Source organism: Mastacembelus armatus, unplaced genomic scaffold, assembly GCF_900324485.2.
Source record: "Mastacembelus armatus unplaced genomic scaffold, fMasArm1.2, whole genome shotgun sequence".
NCBI lineage: Eukaryota > Metazoa > Chordata > Actinopteri > Synbranchiformes > Mastacembelidae > Mastacembelus > Mastacembelus armatus.
Window position 1 is genome coordinate 396,553 of NW_022872940.1, and position 20,493 is coordinate 417,045.

At 42.0% G+C, this 20,493-nt stretch overlaps 1 protein-coding gene, 1 non-coding gene and 1 pseudogene across 2 annotated transcripts in view; 2 read left to right on the forward strand and 1 right to left on the reverse strand.

Moving 5' to 3' along the window:
* The window catches only part of LOC113143885 (zinc finger protein 208-like), a 905,597-nt pseudogene that overhangs the window by 196,417 nt on the left and 688,687 nt on the right, over positions 1-20,493 (forward strand).
* Positions 1-20,493, reverse strand: part of LOC113143888 (NACHT, LRR and PYD domains-containing protein 5-like) — a 267,626-nt gene that overhangs the window by 136,843 nt on the left and 110,290 nt on the right. The gene's annotated exons all lie outside the window — the stretch shown is intronic.
* On the forward strand, positions 14,608-14,689 carry trnal-caa (transfer RNA leucine (anticodon CAA)). The gene has a single exon. It is a non-coding gene; the product is annotated as a tRNA-Leu (tRNA).

Genomic DNA, 20,493 nt, shown 5'->3' on the forward strand with positions numbered 1-20,493 from the left:
TAACAGAAAAAGATGCGTCAAAACGCACCGGCGCGTGCGTCGACCCCAGAGGGTTAAAGTATCTCCATCTGACAGGCTTCTATTATTTTTTTTGTCAAATAAATTGATCTTTCTTAGGAGGTCAGCCCATTTTGGGGACGTAAATGTTTTGGTCATCATACTCCATTACTGTCACCTTGTTTTTGCAGGTATGAAATGGAGATGTCATCCAATTTAAGAGGCATCTTTCTTGAGATAGAACTGAATTTGCCAAGTCTTATGAAGTATCAAGTCTTATGATTTATAGACATTTAAATGTATTTTATGAGTTTTAGGTTGTTCTATCATGTTATTTCACACCGACTTTCCATATATTTTTTCTATAAAAACAGAAAGGAGGAAAGCATCTCAAATCTCACTGCTGTCAGCACTGCAACAAGACCTTTGCAACATCGCAGAGCTTAAAGATCCATCAACATGTTCACTCTGGAGAAAAGCCATACAGCTGTGACCAGTGTGGAAAAGCCTTCTCTGAGTTAGGTAACCTCAAAACAGATCAGCGTATTCACTCTGGAGAGAAGCCATACAGCTGTGACCAGTGTGGAAAAGCCTTCACAGTGTTAGACACCCTGAAAAAACATCAGCGTATTCACTCTGGAGAAAAGCCCTATAGCTGTGACCAGTGTGGGAAAGCCTTCACAGTGTTAGACCGCCTGAAAAAACATCAGCGTATTCACTCTGGAGAGAAGCCATACAGCTGTGACCAGTGTGGAAAAGCCTTCACATTGTTAGCCTCCCTGAAAAAACATCAGCGTATTCACTCTGGAGAAAAGCCCTATAGCTGTGACCAATGTGGAAAAGCCTTCACAGAGTTAGGCGACCTGAAAAAACATCAGCGTATTCACTCTGGAGAAAAGCCGTACTGGTGCGACCAGTGTGGAAAAGCCTTCACAGGGTTAGGCAACCTGAAAACACATCAGCGTATTCACTCTGGAGAGAAGCCATACTGCTGTGACCAGTGTGGAAAAGCCTTCTCACAGTTAAGCAACCTGAAAACACATCAGCGTATTCACTCTGGAGAGAAGCCATATAGCTGTGACCAGTGTGGAAAAGCCTTCACAGTGTTAGACACCCTGAAAACACATCAGCGTATTCACTCTGGAGAGAAGCCGTACAGCTGTGACCAGTGTGGAAAAGCCTTCACAGTGTTAGGCTCCCTCAAAAATCATCAGCGTGTTCACTCTGGAGAAAAGCCATACAGCTGTGACCAATGTGGAAAAGCCTTCACAGAGTTAGGCGACCTGAAAAAACATCAGCGTATTCACTCTGGAGAAAAGCCGTACTGGTGCGACCAGTGTGGAAAAGCCTTCTCACAGTTATGCTCCCTGAAAACACATCAGCGTATTCACTCTGGAGAGAAGCCGTACAGCTGTGACCAGTGTGGAAAAGCCTTCACAGTGTTAGGCTCCCTCAAAAATCATCAGCGTGTTCACTCTGGAGAAAAGCCATATAGCTGTGACCAGTGTGGAAAAGCCTTCGCAGTGTTAGCCTCCCTGAAAAACCATCAGCGTATTCACTCTGGAGAGAAGCCATACTAGTGTGAGCAATGTGGAAAAACTTTCAGTAGTTCTAGTGCTCTAGCAGCCCATCAGCGCATTCACGCGAAGAAGAAACGTTAAAACTGACCACTGTGGTTGAAGTCTATATCAGAAAGCATAAGGACCCACCAAGACATTACACTGCTGTAAACAGAACATGTCCACAGGTCCAAAACCCTTAAAAATGTCCAGCATTTTGATAGTCAAGGGCCTCTTAATTGCTGGTGGAATCTGTGGGAGAAACTGTGGCTTAGGAGGTAGAGCAGGTCAACTATGGTTCTGATTTGAATTATCAATTGATGATGTGGTTAAAATGGATTAAGTCACTTGTTTAAACTGGTGGTGATTGGTCAGTTTGTCTTAAATAGTTATTCAGCTCATGGATGATGTATTAGAAATTCACTGAAATGCTCAAAGGGGAAATGTGTAAAAATCCCACTCTGACATGATCTTCCTCACTTGATGTAGCTGGATGTCAGTAAGTGTGTGAATAAAACTCACAAAGACATTTCTCTGGTGTGTGAGTCTTTATTAACACAAACTGTCTCCACAGTTTTACTAATAGAAAATTACTTTTAGAACCCTGGAGTTTCTGGGTTCCTAAACAATTTATATATTCCAGCTACTTTCTTAATCAGAGGCTATATCCTGTTTATTGTTTAACGTTGAGGCACTGGTGGGACCTGAACTCAGGATCTCCTGTCTACTAGACAAACACCAACTAAGCCACAGCACCACCTTTGGCAAAGTTTAAAATATATCCATTATTCCACATGGTCTGAGTTTTCACATAGACACAGGAAAATACAAGAACTGATTTTAGCTCTTGAGCCTTTCTCCTTGCTCCATTCTCCTGTTTCATAAAGGATTCATGTTTGTCAGCTCCTCTTCGGTGAACTAAATTCTCCAGTAAAAGTTGATCTCTAAAAATCTGTTCCAAAATAAAAAAGGTACAAAATGATGTAGTGTCAGTGCCACGATTCAGTCATCAGAACAATCAACACCATCATGGACTATTCGGAGACAAATCTATGTCAAACAGGAAATATTGGGATTTAGATTTTATGCAAGTCATACAACTAATCATAGTTACAGGGCAGAGCTCAGTTTAACCTGAATTATGTTCATATAGTGGTTCCATGGTGACACATCCAGGTAAAAATAAACCAAAAGTTATTGTTATATTATATTTCACCATCCAAAGTCCAAATCCTCTCTGCAGAACAGCGGAAACTGAATTGAATTGAAAAATTGTGCACTATTATTAATATTATTATAATGTACAGTTCTTCTATGACTAGTGCATGTTGTGCCATGGAGACATGGCTTTGTATGTTTGATGTTTAGAACAGTGGAATAAAGTTGCAATGTGAAAACCCCTGTTCAGGCTCCTCACGCTAAGCTATCATGGGTACCATTCCCTCAGCAGGCACATGAGAAAACAGTTGTTACAGTGCAGGATAATGCAGAATAATGGATATAAGAAGTGCCTGCTTTGTCTCTTGTTTTGTTTTGTTTTGCACTCAGTCATATGAAAGGTAGGGGAAACACTGTTGGTCTAATCGCTCAGAGGGGTACAGGTTCAGGAGGGCAAAGTGGATGCCCATGTTTCTGGTGTCGTCTACAGATCTGGCAAATTATAGAGGTGTCAGAGGCCAAGGAGTGATTCTGTAATGCCCTTAAAATAGGAAGCAAAAGGAACTCATATGACTTCATTACCACAAAAGTCAATGTGATGACTTTGTAGCCAATATGTTAATCTTGACTTTTTAGTGACAGTGATGACGGCAGATTATTGAGGCAGGGTGGAAAATGGTGTGTATCCAGTGAGGCTTTGAAGATGAACACAGGTCAGAGCTCGATAGTGCTTCAGGGTGAATCAAGAGACAGAATCTGTTCTGGCTGCTTTGTCTAAGTTTTGTCTCTTGCACAGTCTGTAAGTTATTGTTGCTCTCTTTAATGGTGAGAGCCATTGTATCAGGGGGAAGTATTCCTCTTTAGTGTAGAGCTGAGCAGTGCTCAGAGCTTCTGCTATGATGGGGGAGTTGGAGTTGGAGTGAATGAGAGGAGCTGGGGGGATCATGTTGGGACTGTCCTTTTGTCTTTCAGATCAACTGGAACTGATTCAGGTTGTTGGCCCAGGTTGTTAATGGCGTGTGGGTATTTCTTCTTAGTCATTTTAAGTTGATGATCTGTCTGAGTCCCTTCAGAGAGAAGCGCAGTAATAAGCTGAGAATTGTTTTTTGAAGTTTCTCAGCACAGCTGTTAGCATCCCTCACCTTCCTGTTAAATCTGTATTAAACTATTTAAAACTGGCCTTGTTGCCACTTCTAAGTGCATCTTAAGTTTCCAACCTTGGGTTTCTGAGTTTTGCTGTGAACCAGAGTTTGTTGTTGTAATTCATCCTTGGTTGGTGACAATACAAAGCAGTCCTCACAGAAACTGATGCTGGTTGTCTCAGCCACTGTGTACTTGTTCAGAAAAGATCCCAGTGTGTGCTAGACTTGATGTCTCTTCATAGGGTTCACAGAGTAAATTCTAGTCTGTGGTGTCAAAACAACTTTGCAGTGTCTGTTAGCTTCCTGTGACCATCTCTGTACTGCTCTTGAAGTAACTGGCTGCTGCTGGGTAATGGGTGTGTAGGTGGAGGTGGGAAATACCAGCCTGTGGTCTGATCGGTAGATGGGGGACATGGCACTGAAAGTTTTAAAGTTAAAGTTCTGTATTCTGTGGCAGGGAAGTTAATGAACTGATTGTCAGTGATACAGAACGAGACATGTTATTATAATCTCATGAAATAAGCATGAAATGAAATTCACACCATCTGTTGTTGGGAAGAAATTTGTTGTGATTGCATATTACTAAATTCATGTTTTATTCACAATCACGTTTTCCTTAACAGTAGAAGGTGGAAAGAATTTTCTCCTTCCTGCTTTCCTTTTGGCCCTGGTCAAAGCAAGACCAAGAGTCTCCACATCTGAGGTTTGGGCTGCACAAAGAACTAAAACAAGATAAAAACACATTTACGAATATAACTGCTTTAACTCAGATGTACTCAGATGTTAGACACAGCAGATGCTGGTGGTACACAGGAGGGACAAACATTTGGCCAATGAAAAGCTGTTTCAGAGAGCGAGGGAGGTTGGTGTTTGTTAGGTAAATTCTTTTAACAAATAGAGGACGAACTTCTGTAAGATTATATAGAAGTTTTACTTGCAAGGAGTAACAGTCACACAGCACCTTGGTACAGCATGAGGATCACTGGCTGCTTGCAGCGTAACACATCAGTTTTCATGGAAACAAAAAAGGGAGGGGATTTCTCCCAGAAAGACATCTGGGCCCTTATCAAATAGTCAAGGTCAGAGCAAACTGTGCTCACTGAGAGCAACAATTATATTTCCACAATGCACAATAGGCCCTATTCAGAAGTGTTTCAGTTGCACTAAAGTAAGGTGGATCAGGTCACAGGAGGTCACAGGAGGGTAAACATTTTAATTTCTCTAACACATCCCTCCTGTTTATGCTTAGCATAACTACTATATGAAAATGTTTAGCAGATCAGTAGTGATTATTAGTCTGGTAAAAACACACTGAAAGGTCAGAATTATTACTAGTATGGGAAAAACAGTAAAACTATGATCAAACAAACAACAAGATCACAATCACAAATCTAAAATGATTAGCATGCTAAATATAACTTGTAAAAGTGAGAAATAAATAACTTTCTGTCTTTATGTGCAAACAGTCATCACAACATCACTTCCTGTAGGAATTTTCAGTGTTGGAGTCATTTGTGCCTTACAGTTCAGAAGTTAAGACAAATTTATCATAGTCGGTAAAAGACACCAGGTCAGGTCTTCCTTCATTGGCTCTGGAGGAGTTTCAGGGTCCTGTCATCCTGTGAAATGGACTGATACATTTGTTTGTTAATTGTTGTATCAATAAGGCGTTAGCAAAGGCCTCTAATACATGAGTGCAACAGCAACCACAGGTAACCAAAATAGCAGTGATCACAGCCATTGAGATGAGTATGGACTGGATCAGACCGCTCCATTTACCAAACATTCCCTCTAGCCAAGAAGTGAAGGGGTTGTCAATACCAGCATTCTCAGCGAGCTCCTCAGATAAGGCTTGGGGTCCTTGTAAAGCTCGAGTGACAGATCCATCTGGGGAAGTGTTGTTAGGAATAAAGGTACAACAGGCAGATCCAAACATTTTACACACACCTCCCTCCTTAGCCAGCAACATGTCTAATGCCATCTGGTTCTGCCAGGTCATAAGACTAGTTTTACCTAACTGCTCTGCTAAGCCTCTGACAGCATCTCTAGTGTAGTTAATGAATCTCTGCTGGTTATAATACAAGTAATTTATCCAGTCAACATTTTTATAAATGGTTAACCACCAAAACAGAAAAGATTCAAACCCTGCTGCAACTTGGTTTCTAGCTTTATACTTGTCGGGGACTCCTCTGGGCTCTGATGACATCAATATATACTCTGTTATCAAAACTGCCAGCTGCTGCAGTGTCTCTTTTCACATGGTGTGGGCTGTCTAGGGAAGAACCAGACAGCGGCAACACATAAAATGGCATCACCAATTGTATAAGGGCACAGGTTCCCTGCCAATCAGGTGGGAGCACTGGCCTCAATTGGTTTCCCCCACAACACCACCACAGGTCAGCACGTGCAGTAACATGGTCCGTGAACCAGGAAGGGTCATAGCCTGCCCCAGGAGTGGTCACATTGGTGGTAGAGCTGCACCAGTGGAGATCACCGACCTTTCTCCCTGAAGTGGAATTTCTCAAAAACAGGATTAATTAGCACTATAAGGTGTAAAGAAAGGTGGAGTAAGAGCAGGAATAGGTGGCATCAAATAATGCAAACACATTGTTTATTGGCTGGAGGGCAGGTGGAAGGAAACAGCTGCAGTGTGCAGTTCAGGCCTGTTGGATCATTGTGTGGATTGAGTCTTATCAGTGTAACCTACATATGTTAGTGACATAAATATACTTGTCTGCCCATGTCAGCTGTTCCTGTCACACATTACCACAGTTAACCACTTTACAAAAATCAAACTGGACAGTTTGAGTCTCATCGGCCCAAAAGATAAAAGTGGGCACATCATTAGCTCTCTTTGTCCTAGGTTTGGTTTTGGTGTTGTTCATGGCATTACCTGGCTGTAGCAATTTCTTCTCAAGGGAGGAAAAGATATCAAGTCTTATCTCAGTGGAGTTAGCAGCGTTCTCCGGCTGTTGCAAACCTTTCTCAAAGAGAAACAGAATCAACATAACTGTGGTCAGCGATATGACAGTCAATCTGCTTATTGTCAGTGTCACCCCACAAAATAGTGTAAAGGGGTGCCAGGGTCGATATATTGGACCCTCCATGGCAAAATGTACTTCTGAGCAGTCTTCTCCCCAGGTCACTCTACTCCTCACTCACCTAATTCCCCTGGGTGTGGTTGGTTTCTTCACTGGTTTGAGACGAGTGGTCCCTATTGGTTCCACCCCCCTTTGTAGCCAGACTTCACCACAGGTTAGTTGGAGTTTAGAGTGAGTCCCTGCTGGTTTGACAGAATTACTCAGACAGTACTTTTACCTCTTTACAGTGTGTTAAATGAATCCAGGAAGGTCTTTCAACAATTCTCACAACCATGAGTATAGACTGCAGTACTTGGTAAGGTCCTTCCCAGCACAGAGAATACCAATACTTCCTCTTGATGATTTTTACAAAGACCCAGTCTCCTGGATTCACTCTAGAGTCAGGTTCAGGCTCAGGACCCTCCTGTTGTGCATTAATACAACATTTACAACATTTTTATTATTCAACATTTTTGCCATGTAATCAGCAATGGTCTCAGTCATGTGAGCATCCTCCTTAATGAATGGTTTTAACTGAGGAAGATGATAACACTGCAGTAAGATGTTTAATTACCTGGTTTACAAAATATGTACCATTATTACAATAGATTTTCTCTGGAATTCCAAACCTGGGAATAATAGTAGTTGTCAGTGTTTTAGCTACTGTTAGTGCATCAGGATGCTTTGCTGGAAACACTTCAGTCCATTTGGTTAATGCATCAATGATCAATAAACAGTATTTCTTTCCCTCACAGTTATTTAGTTCAATAAAATCCATGCAAATGTGTTGAAAGGATATTCAGATAGTGGAAACTTTCCACTATTTCTTGTCGCAATCTGTCCCTGTGGATTATTTTTTCTTCCACTGCTGAGCAAACACATGTACAGTTGAAAATCCATAATTGCTGTCAGTGTAGATATTAACTACTTTTACTTCTCATAATTTACAAGCTTCTGTTAAGGTAATAAGTCCCTCAGCCTTCAATGATAAATGAGATGGTAGTGATTCAGCTTTAAAACATCTTTAAGGGTTACAACAGTATATCCCGTAGAATTAGATCAGTCTGAGTTTATTTATTTTTACAAGATCCATCTACAAACATTGTCATTTCAGCATCTTTATAAGGTGTGTCAGTTTGGTCAACCCTGGGCAACACTCTATTCTCAGTTTCAGCAATACAATCGTGGCCCACCATCCTCAGCTATAGGCATTAATGTAGCAGGATTAAAGGTTGTACATCGTTCAATAGTGAGATGTGGCTGTGAAAGCAATGTAGTCATGCAGGACAGATGTTTAGCTGGTGACATGTATGCTAATCTTGTTTTGCAACAACAGGACAGAGACTGCATGTGGAACCTTTAGTGTCAGAGGATGGAACAACATGATGTTTGCTGAAGCTTGGACTGTCATGGAGGCTGCAATAACAGCTTGAATACACACAGGCATTGGTCTTGCTATTGGATCCAGTTGGGCAGAATAATAAACAATAGGCCTGTTTTGTCAGCACTGAAGTCATGTGACCATTTTTACAATCAACAGTTTGCATAAAACAGTTTTCATAGTTAGGCAGTCCTAAAACAGAGGTAAAGGAGCTTTCAGACAGAGCTATGCTCAGAAAGCTGCCTGAGCTCTGCAGCTTCTCCTCCAATGATGGATGATGTTGAAATCTGCTTCCCAGAACTCCTTAACTCCTCCTGCAGGAGGCCACCCACTTCCTCAGTCTGAGGAGGTGTTCATTTGCACCCTGATATTCTTCTTCTCTCTGCTCGCTGCCATTCTCAACCGGCTGATCATTATCTCCATCTCCCACTACAGGCACTGACAAACCTGATCAGTCAGATCATGTGACGTGATGTTCAGGATTCATTGCAGAGTTTGTTTTGTGTGTGAGCTGTTGTAAGAAATATGGTTAGAAAAGAGTTGTAGTATCTGAGAATGTCAAAATGTCTATGTGAGACCAAATTTGTGCACAAATCATATTTGACATTGTCATTTATTTTCTACAGCTACAAATCTTTTCTACACATCTGCAAACTTTAATTTCTTCTTTTTTCTCAGGTTTACAGAGGCTACTATAACACATAGGCTGTTCAATTCTTTATGATCATTTCAAAAGCTCCCAGCCTGATCTGAGTACACAGCAGTGGCTTCAGCCTCCTTGTATTTTGATAGACTGTTTTGAATGATTCTTCCTGCTGTTGTTGCAGAGTCGCTACTGTTTTTTATGACGTTCTCTTGTTTCAGGCAGCTTCACTCCCCAACAAACCTCCTCATTCTGTCTCTGGCCGTGTCAGACTTCATCATGGGTTTCCTTGTGATGCCCGTTGAAATATTTATGATGTGGACCTGCTGGATGCTGGATGACCTCGTGTGCTCTCTACTTCTTGCTCCCTATTACAGTTGTCTCTGTTTACCATAGGAAATATTGTGCTCATATCAGTCGACCGCTATGTGGCAATTTGTGACCCCCTGCATTACTCGACCAGATTCACTGAAAGAACAATTACCAAAAGTGTTTATATGTTTAGGCGGCAGTTGTGGCCTAATGGCTAGGGAGTTGGACTTGTAACCTGAAAATTGCAGGTTTGAGTCTCAGGTCTGGCAGGAGTTGTCGGTGGCGTAGAGTGAATAGCTAGTGCTCTGTCCACCCTCAATACCACGACTGAGGTGAGACCCTTGAGCAAGGTGCCGCAGCATTGGCTGCCCACTGCTCCAGTTGTGTTTGCATGGTGTGAGTGTGTGTGCCCTTGGGTGGGTTAAATGCAGTGCACAAATTCTGAGTACTTGGCCATATAAGTCACTTTCACGTGATCCTTATCCTTCCAGGAATTTTCCACTCCCCTACCCTTTACAGTGTGATATCACTCAGTATCATGCCCTCTATAGGTAAACAAATAGTCCAGAAATTTGCACTTTTTACTTCTTTAAAGAAATTATGTTTGACCTTTTCTGTAATCTGTCTAACACATATGGACCAACCTTTTCCAATATTAATGGCAGTAGACTCCCAAAAAAAGCATATGTCACAATTGGAAAAACACTGCTTTGAGTGTCCCAAATGGAGCTCGGTTAGCTCTACTGTTTCCTCGCGGCCCGTCCCTCGTTCTCCGACATTCGCGGCCAATCGCCGTCAGCGCCTCTCTACTCATTCATTCAAGAAAACAAGGTAAGCTATGAAGTAACAGAGACTAAACTTTAATTTCTGTCCATAGTTAATAGCTAATTTTCTAACAGTCATGATTCTTAATGACACTATAATGTTAATGGTCACAAGCAAGAAGCAGCGGAGTTACGTGTTTATCTTATCTTACACAGTAAAAATCAGAATCAGAATGAGCTTTATTGCCAAGTGAGTGAGCACACACACACACAAGGAATTTGTTTAGGTACGGGGGGGGGGTACTCCAGTGCAAACACATAAATACAAAAGCTACAAAGGGTCAAACAATAAACATAAATGCTACAAAAAACTAAAAAAAAAAGCCCAGATAACCTGAAAAACAGGATGAAAGGGGAACTAATTGGTGTGCAAAGAGCAAAAGGTGCCAGTGTCATAGTGCAGGTGGTGGAAGGGAATGGTGGAGAGCTACGAGTTTAAGAGTTGGATGGCCTGAGGGAAGAAGCTTCCTTTGTGCCGGGCTGTCTTGATGTTTGGAGCTCTGAAGCGCCGGCCAGAGTGTAAGAGCTGGAAGAGGTGGTGGCTCGGGTGGGTGGCGTGATTTTCTGAGCTCTTTTCCTCACTCTGGAGGTGAACAGGACTTGGAGGGTGGGTAGAGTAACACCGATGATCTTCTCAGCGGTCCGAACTGTCCTCTGAAGTCTTCGGATGTCTGATTTAGAGGCGGAACTAAACCAGACAGTGATGGAGGAGCACAGGACAGACTCGATGACCGCTGGGTCAGCAGCGTCTGTGGAAGGTTGAACTTCTTCAGCTGGCGCAGGAAGTACAACCTCTGCTGGGCCTTCTTCATGATGGAGTCAATGTGGAAGTTCCACTTCAGGTCCTGAGAGATGGTGGTGCCCAGGAACCTGAATGACTCCACTAGTGCCACAGTGCTGTTCATAATGGTGAGAGGGGGGTGGGTGGGGGCATTTCTCCTGAAGTCCATAACCATCTCCACTGTTTTGAGCGTGTTTAGCTCCAGGTTGTTGTGACTGCACCAGAAAGCCAGCTGCTCCACCTCCTGTCTGTATGCAGACTCTTCACCGTCCTGGATGAGACTAATGACAGTGGTGTCACCTGCAAACTTCAGGAGTTTCACAGAGGAATCACAGGAGGTGCAGTCATTTGTGTAGAGGGAGAAGAGCAGTGGGGAGAGAACACACCCCTGGGGGGCGCCGGTGCTGGTGATGCGGGAGCCAGAAGTAAATTTCCCCATCCTCACTAGCTGTTGCCTATCTGTCAGGAAGCTTGTAATCCACTGACAGGTAGAGTCAGGAACGGAGAGCTGGGAGAGTTTATTCTGGAGGAGTGATGGGATGATGGTGTTGAATGCCGAGCTGAAGTCCACAAACAGAATCCTTACATAAGTCCCTGGTTTGTCCAGATGTTGCAGGATATAGTGTAGCCCCATATTGACTGCATCACCCAGTCAAACCCTCTCTGTGATGAATTGGAGGAGTTTCAATAAAAGAACACTGGACTGTAGAGGGGTAACGGATCTCACTCTCCAACAGACTCATCCAGCTCTGCTGCCACAGTGAACGGTATAGGACTTCATTTATACCGTTCTCAGTGCATCTGTAGCCGGTCTGTCCCTCTACTGGCCAACCAGCTGGAATTCTGCGTTGTGTTTCAGTCAAAGGGAATGAAGAGAGGACCACTGCTGTTCTGCCAACCAGGAAAGGTTTATTTCTGTTCGAATAAAACAAAAACCACACAGACTTCTGGTAACCCTGCTTCTCCAGGCACATCACTCTCCTCAGCAAAGCCCACGGCCAACTGACATGTTGAGTGCCAAATAAACATATTTTGATAAATTAAAATAAATCAGCATTGTCTGTACAAATACAATTCCACATTAAAAAGAAAAGGCTATCCACTGATGGCAGTGTTATGTTAAACACATATACAATGAACTACAACATAAATGTAATACAAAACAAATGTAAACCAAAGAGCGACGAAGCTCACATACCTGTTCGAAAAAAACAAAAACCACACAGACTTCTGGTAACCCTGCTTCTCCAGGCACATCACTACAGAAGATAAACAATGGACCGAATGAGAAGCACTACCCATGCTCCAGCATCCTAGCACATGTAGCGGCTACCTTTCATGCCATATTAGCTAGCAGTACGCAAAAATAAGTACACAAACGAACCAAAATTAACTCCAGAACAAATACGACATGGTCTGTGACTCTCACAAAACATGAACAGATATTTAGCTTTTTTTCCTTCCGCGGTTTAGCATTTTAACATTTCACCAAGAGAGCGCCCAGGTAACTCACCTCTCCTCAGCAAAGCCCACGGCCAACTGAGGAAAGTAGCGCGGAACAAATCGGAAGTGACATCGGGGGTCAAAGGTCACGCAAGTAAAGTTGTCAAAATAAAAGCTCCTTAAAAAAATAAAATACAAATTTACATTATACAAAAAAACGTACATTTCTAACAAAAAGGGATTGGAGTTTTGGTGAAATATAAATCAAATCAACATATCTGTTACACATCTGTACAACAACTCATCCTTTTGCAAACAGATAATTCCATTTTATTGATGTTTGTTATTGCACCTTATTCACTCATCCCTCCTGTTAATGTCATGTATGTGTACAGTGTATATATACTTCTATTTTCTTTGTACAGTTATATCACTTTGTGTATATATTGTATTATATTTATCTTTATTTTTACCTATGTTACTTTTTATCTTATTTTGCTATCGTCTTTTCAATACTGTTCTCAGTATAACTGAGCTACTGTGACCAAGCAGTTTCAATCAAGAGGAGCAAGAAATCAAACTTTGAATGAACTAATAAAGTTCCAAGCTTCACATGGTTACTGTCCCACATGTTTCTGATCACAGAGGTACTAAATGGTGGGGTCTCATGGTGTAATGGTTAGCACTCTGGCCTTTGAATCCAGTGATCAGTGGGACCAGCTTAAAAAAACATGACTTACAACATAGCTACCAACAAAATGAAATCCTGAGACAAAGTTCAGTCATCTCTTGGTTTCACCTGCAACATCAATGTAAAAGCAGTCTGTACCTTATTGTTCTTTTGCTGGTGATCTCTTTCTGAGGGTCTTTCTCCTCTTGAGAGTCCTGAGAGTCTCTCAGTCTCCAGAGAATCTTGAGAACGAATCTGAGAAATCTCTGAGTTTGTAATGTCTGTGTACTGTCTTTTTGTGTCTTGCCACAGTAATTGGGGAATCCATCTGGTTGGACCATCATCGTACTTGACATTATGTGGTTTGGTCCAGGAGGTGATCCATTCTCGCTGGTTCACAGTCCCCTGACTGTGATGATGCAGTCTCATTGGTCTGTGTGATGCAAGACTAATCTTTCCTTTAAGTGATGTAAGTTTTTAAAAATGTTTTCTAAAATGGGAACAATTCTTTCTTTTTCCACCCAGCAAGAAATCTAGGGGTAATCATGGACTCAGACTTGAATTTTAACAGCCACATTAAATCGATAACATCGTCAGCATTTTACCATCTCAAAAACATTGCCAGAATCAAAGGGATCATGTCTAAACCAGACTTGGAAAGACTCATCCATGCATTTATCTCTAGCAGGTTGGATTACTGTAATGGCCTGTTCACGGGGCTCTCAAAACGAGCTGTAAGGCAGCTACAGTACATTCAGAACGCTGCTGCTCGGGTCCTGACTAGAACCAGGAAGTACAACCACATTACTCCTGTTCTCAGATCTCTGCACTGGCTTCCTGTCTCTCAGAGAATAGACTTTAAAACAGCACTGCTTGTGTATAAGTCTCTTCATGGCTCAGCACCACATTACATCTCTGACATGCTGATGCCATATGAACCATCTCGAACTCTGAGAACATCAGGGACAGGCCTTCTGCTCGTGCCCAGAGTCAGGACTAAACAGGGAGAAGCAGCGATTCAGTTCTATGCAGCTAAAACCTGGACTAGTCTTCCTGATGATGTTAGACAAGCCTCATCTCTGGCAATGTTTAAGTCCAAGCTAAAAACCTTTCTTTTTAGCGTGGCATATAACATGTGACAACTGATAGTGTTTTATCCAAAGTGATTTATCTGCACTCACTTTCCTTTAATAATAATTTCACAATTTGCTGTTTCTTATTTAGATTCTTGCTTAATTATTTTAACTTGTCTTTTATTTCTGTAAAGCACTTTGAATTACTCTGTGTATGAATTGTGCTATATACATAAACTTGCCCTTGCCCTAGAGGTGCCTCCTTTTTTTTCCTTTCCCTGTTATTTTTGAAGAGAAGCTGGGAAACTGTAAGTTTCCCACATTCTTCTCGTGTATACAAGAGGCAAGTCCCTCTTCTGGCTCTGCCCAAACAAAGCCCATGGAAAAGTTTGTTGGAACTTTGCTGTCCTCCATTATTGGACATTGGCTCTGGCACCTAACCCTAACCCTACACTTATGTGCAGAGAAATGTATTTTTCCCTCAAAATAACAAATACATACACATTTTTATTTTTTAAATATAACAAATTAACCTTGACCATAAGTTGTTGTGGCTGAGAGGTTAAAGCGATGGATTCAAAATCCGTTGGGGTCTTTCCGCGCGGGTTGGAATCCTGCCAACAATGAGGTCTCCTTTAGGAATTATCATTAGCATTAATGTGTATATCTGTTCAAAATTGGACTGACCACATAAAGTCAGTGTGTTGTCTTCTGTTGATGTCAATTACACCTTCACATAGTGTTTCCATAGTAACTGACTTTAGGTTATGCTTCAGCGTTGCATAGAGAACTAGTTCGAGGTAGGAATAAACTTTGTTTCATGTTAAGCTAAAGAGAAACACGTTTGTTTCTGTTTTATTGCATAATCCAGAGGTTGATGCACTGAAACCGTCCTCTGCTACTACTCCCACAAGGAAGTTCATCAGCACAGGTACTCCAGTCTGTTAGTGTGCCACATCAATGCACTTTTCACCCACTTTGGTTCTTCCACTATACTACACAAATGCAATACATGCTATACTTCCAGTTTGAACGTTCTGAAACAGAGATCATACTTATGTCTTCTCACATTTATAATCTTTGAACACCAAATAAGAGCTTCTACGACGAGGATGAGATTCAAACCCATGTGTGCAAAGCACAATGGATTAGAAGTTCATCAGCTTAACCACTTGGTCACCTTATCACATTGTTGTAGATGTTTAAAGTAGATGATCTGTGCAGAATTACCAAAAGAATTTCCAGGTTTACTGCAACAGTAAATCTGTCTACTTACAGTCTAATGTTACTGCACTGATTCATAATCTGTCACCATGGAACCACCATATGAACATAATTCAAGTTAAGCTGAGCTCTGCCCTGTAACTATGATCAATTGTATGACCTGCATAAGACATAAATCTTAATATTAACTGCTTATCATATATTGGATAACACCAAAGTTATGGGTTCCAGCCACCATACTGGTCATTGTGTTGAAGTGTCTGTAACTGTAGAACTGAAATGCATCTGACAAAAGTCTAAAGTGTGAAATGTAAATGTAGAATCCAATCATCTCTGTGCTCTACCCCTATTTCCAGGAGCAACCGAGGGCACGGTGTATATGGAGGTCTGTCCTGCCATGATGGTTAATGCCCCTATTCCTCCGCATCGGGCTTCTGTTGCCTTAGATATTCACTAAGTATTCCATTGCTTGGGGCCATCTTCCTAATGTACTCATGGATCTTTGCCGTTTCATCTTGGATGATGGCTCTGACGCTCACCAGTCCTCGACCTCCTTCCTTCCTCTTAGTGTACAGTCTCAGGATGCTGGATTTGGGGTGAAACCCTCCATGCATTGTGAAGAGCTTCCTTGTCTTGACATCAGTGGCTTCTATGTCGTTTTTGGCCAGCTTATTATGCCAGCGGGGTATTTGATGACTGGCAGGGCGTAGGTGTTGATGGTTTGGACCTTGTTCTTCTCATTTAGCTGACTTCTTAGAACTTACCTTACTCTCTGTAGGTATTTGGCTGTGGCGGTTTTCCTTGCGGGTTCTTCATGGTTCCCATTTGCCTGTGGGATTCCAAGGTACTTGTAGCTTCCCTCAACATCTGCTACTCTGCTTCTGGGAGTTCAACTCCTTCAGTCCTGACAACCTTCCCTCTCTTTGTTATCATTCGACCACACTTGTCCAGTCCGAATGACATACCAGTGTCGTTGCTGTATATCCTGGTGGTATGGATCAGTGAGTCGATGACTCGCTCATGTGACAGTCTCAGCCTGGGGAGTTGTTTGGTGTCTTTTTGCTTGGCTGTTTGTCTTCCAGGAAGTGGGAGTGAGAAGACGTGATTGTGTACTGGAAGATTGGGGATGCCGCACACCTGGTCCTGGACGGGGCTTGCCAGGTTTAAAAGGGAGTGCCAGTACGGACTGAGAAGAGACGGCTGGCTTTTGTCTTGGACTTGGATTGGACTGGCAATTGGAGTGTGTGCAAATTGCCGAGCTATTGTACTTTGTCTGGTTGATGGTTGCCTTTGACACGCACTTGTGTGGGCTACATTGATTTTGTGTTTATTTATGACTTTTCCTATATTTCATTAAATTTTTGGTACAATATTGGTTTCACTTATTCTTTTGTCACTACCATTGAGACAGGTCGTGACACTCATTCCTGGCGTACAGCTTGTCATCCATGTACAGGATATGGCTGATGGTTGCTCCGTTTCGTAGTTGGTATCCAAGGCCAGTCTTGATCTGCCTGAGGGGGTTCAAGCATATGCAGAACAGCAGTGGGGATAGAGCATCACCTTGGTAGATGCCGCACTTAATGGAGACTTGTGCAATTGGCTTGAGCTTGGCCACTCGGGTTGTTTTCCACAGTCCCATTGAGTTTCTTAGGAAGGTTCTTAGAGTCCTATTGATGTTGTACAGCTCCAGGCATTGATTGATTGTCTGAACACACTTGAATCAGGTAATCAGCAGTGGGTAGGGGTAGGGCAGGTGATGGTTGGTAGCTTTCAAGGACATCACTGTACAAATTTTTTGTACGTTGATGTTTAGCAGTAACAGTGGGACATTTCCTGCTATGCTTGAAAAATCAATGGGTCTGTATCCCAGGCAGTGAGATCAGTTCTCACATTCTTCATCAAACCTGTGATGGTTTACAACAAATATCCTCATCTGGATTGTCATTAAATAAAGATAGATGAGTGACTGTATCATAAGTGACTAGAGAATTGTTTCCAAATTGAAACAGCATTGACTAGGTGGAACTCCCACATATACAGTACATTATCAATAGTAGCCGTTCTGTTCTCTGTTGAACAGATAATACACTCTGAGCATTTGGGCAGTCTCAGGAGGATGCTTGGCTCTAGGGAAACACGGTCAAGTCAAGTCAAGTCAAATTTATTTCTAAAGCACATTTAACACAACTTAGTTGACCAAAATGCTGTACAAATCTATACTAGATGTAAACAGAAAAACAAGAAATGAAAACAACCAATAATATATGAAATAATAAACGCAAAAATGATACCTCATCACTCAGTATTAAATGCCAATGTATATAAAAAGGTCTTAAGGTGAGTTTTAAAAATAGGAAGAGTCGGGGCCTGCCTGATGTACCGGGGTAACTCATTCCAAAGTTTAGGGGCTGCTACTGAAAAGGCGCGATTGCCCCCACTCTTCATCCTAGATTTAGGTAGTGTAAGTAAAAGCTGCACACCAGACCTGAGAGACCGTGCTGGACTATATGGCTTTAAAAGGTCAGAGATGTATTGAGGTGCTAAATTATTTAGGGCTGTGTAGGCTCTATGAACAATACTGGTCTGGCCAACACTAACATAGAGGGCATTACAATAATCAGGCCAGGTTGAAATAAAAGCATGCATAACCTTTTCAAGATCTTTTCTTGTTAAAACGGCTTGACTTTGGACAAAAGCCTAAGCTGAAAAAAGCTAGCTTTGACAACAGAGTTGACCTGCTTATCCAGTTTAAAATCACTGTCCAATAAAACACCCAGGTTTCTAGCAGTTGGTTTTACATAAAATTTAAGGGAACACGTCTCAGGGAAAGGGTCAACACAGGTTCCACTAGGTCCAAATACCAGCACTTCAGTTTTAGTCTCATTAAGACTCAGAAAATGTACTGCCAATCCATGCCTTGAAATCCTCCAGGCATTCCAAAAGTGGTGTTAAAGCATTTGTATACCTCTGTTTCAGAGGAAGAAAGATTTGAATGTCTTTCTACATGTTGAAGGTTATTGCTTTGAACTGCTCTTTTGAAACTGGTTCCACCTGACATAGGGCTTGAACCCATAACCCTAAGAGTCTCATGCTATACCAACTGAGCTAGTCAGGCCTGTAGGTGGGATACTGTAAACAAGGTCATGACTTAACACTGTCATCCAGACTTGGGACTAATTTTGTGTTTTACAAAACAGCATGACAAGCCCCACCCACACAGCCAATGTGAACAGCAGAGTGGTGCAGTGGGAGTGTGCTGGGCCTGTAACCCGGGGGTCGATGGGTCGAAACCATCCTCTGCCACACCTCAACATTGCTGCTGCATGTCTGTGTTGAACCTGTTAAGTATGATGGGCTCTTCATCCTCTTTGGTTCTTCCTTGAAACTAAACAAGCACATTACTCAGTATACATGCATTCTGCATTAATGTTGAAACTGTAAAATGTGTATTTAATGTGTAGTTTGTGTGTTCACCTTAACCTCATTGCTATAATCATTCTAGACCAAATAACAGCTTCCTCGATGAGAATGGGATTCCAACCCACGATGCAGAGCACAATGGATTAGGAGTCCATCACCTTAAATACTTGGTCCCCTCATCAGAGTGCTGCTGCTCAAAGTAAATGATCTGTGCAGAACTCCTAGAAGAACTTCCAGCTGACCTTACTATGATTGGGATGTGTCCAAAAACCCAGTCCAAAGGACTTCACTAGTCTCCTTTTGGTTTCCCACTGACTGTCTAAACAAAGCACAATACATAGGACTGCACATAATTTCAGATGAACATTAACAGGAAGACCTTCAGATTATGATACTGACACAATGACACACAGTTCGGAAGAAACAGTATGTTGGGGGTGTGGGGGTTCCATTCAGAGCAGTTGTTACTATACATACATGTTGTACAAATATTAAAGCAGATATTATAATATAAGTCTTGAGATTGGGCTTTAAACATTTGTAGAGAATGCGGGCAGCAAGCCTACTACTGCTTACATACTAACGAAGCGCTCCACCACTTGAACTAATTCCCCCACACACTGAGCACCAGTAGCCAACTAATACTGCATTTGTTAGCTGGAGTTGAAGTTGACTGCTCATGGATCATCTAAACGAGATTCTGCTCTGACAAGTAAAAACATAGGCCCCCTGTTTAGACCAGTGTTCAAATTGTTCACACTGTGAAGGTGCAAATTTTTAAAACTGTACAAGTCAGATATTACAAATGTTTTGACTTTACTTTACTTGACTTTACTTATTTAGGATTTCCTAATTTGGTAATGGAAATACTTCTCATGACACCAAACTCAGTGCATGGAGCTCAAGGCAGTGTGGCTGAGTGGTCTAAGGCGTTGGGTTTAGGCTCCAGTCTCAGTTGAGGTGTGGGATTAAATCCCACCACTACCGCTATGCTGTTCTAGTTCCTCCAGCATTAGTGTGAGCTTTACGACAATGACACCAACTTATGAAAACTCAGATGAAACATAGTTGTTTGAAGCGCCAAAGCATAAAATCCAAAAAGTCATGTCATCATGCTGTGCACATAACCATTAGGTTGATGTGTCCATCTTCTGCTACTGCTGGAAAGTACAAGATACTTGGTCAGTACAGCTGCACTATGTATGTAGCCATACTTCTCTATGATGGGCTTCATTTACAACAAATTTCCAACTGTAATTATTCTTCCTTTGGCTGTTTTTGTTTCCTTTTGTTTATCCATTATAGTTTGGTTTGGATAGGTTTGTTTTGTTTTATTATTTTCATTTCTTTAAGGCTCAACCAGTCGTCCTCTACTCTCACACTACTTTCCTTGTCATATTGTCACTTGTTTCAACACTGAAAATAAAAACACTTTATGCCATTAAATCTCCATTTTTGGTTGTTCCTTCATCTTGTTCAGTCATTCCTGGTGCCTGTGTCAGACTGATCTGTATGTAGGTTTTTCTGAATGTAACAGTTTGTATAAAAAAAAAAAAAAAAAAAAAAAAATTCCCATCTCACCCCTATGGGTGGTGTGTCTTCCTCAATCTCGGGTCCTCTACCAGAGGCCTGGGAGTTTGAGGGTTCTTCGCAGTATCTTAGCTGTTCCTAGCACTGCGCTCTTCTGGACTGAGATCTCTGATGTTGTTCCTGGGATCTGTTGGAGCCACTCTCCCAGTTTGGGGTCACAGCCCCGAGGGTGCCGATTACCACGGGGACCACT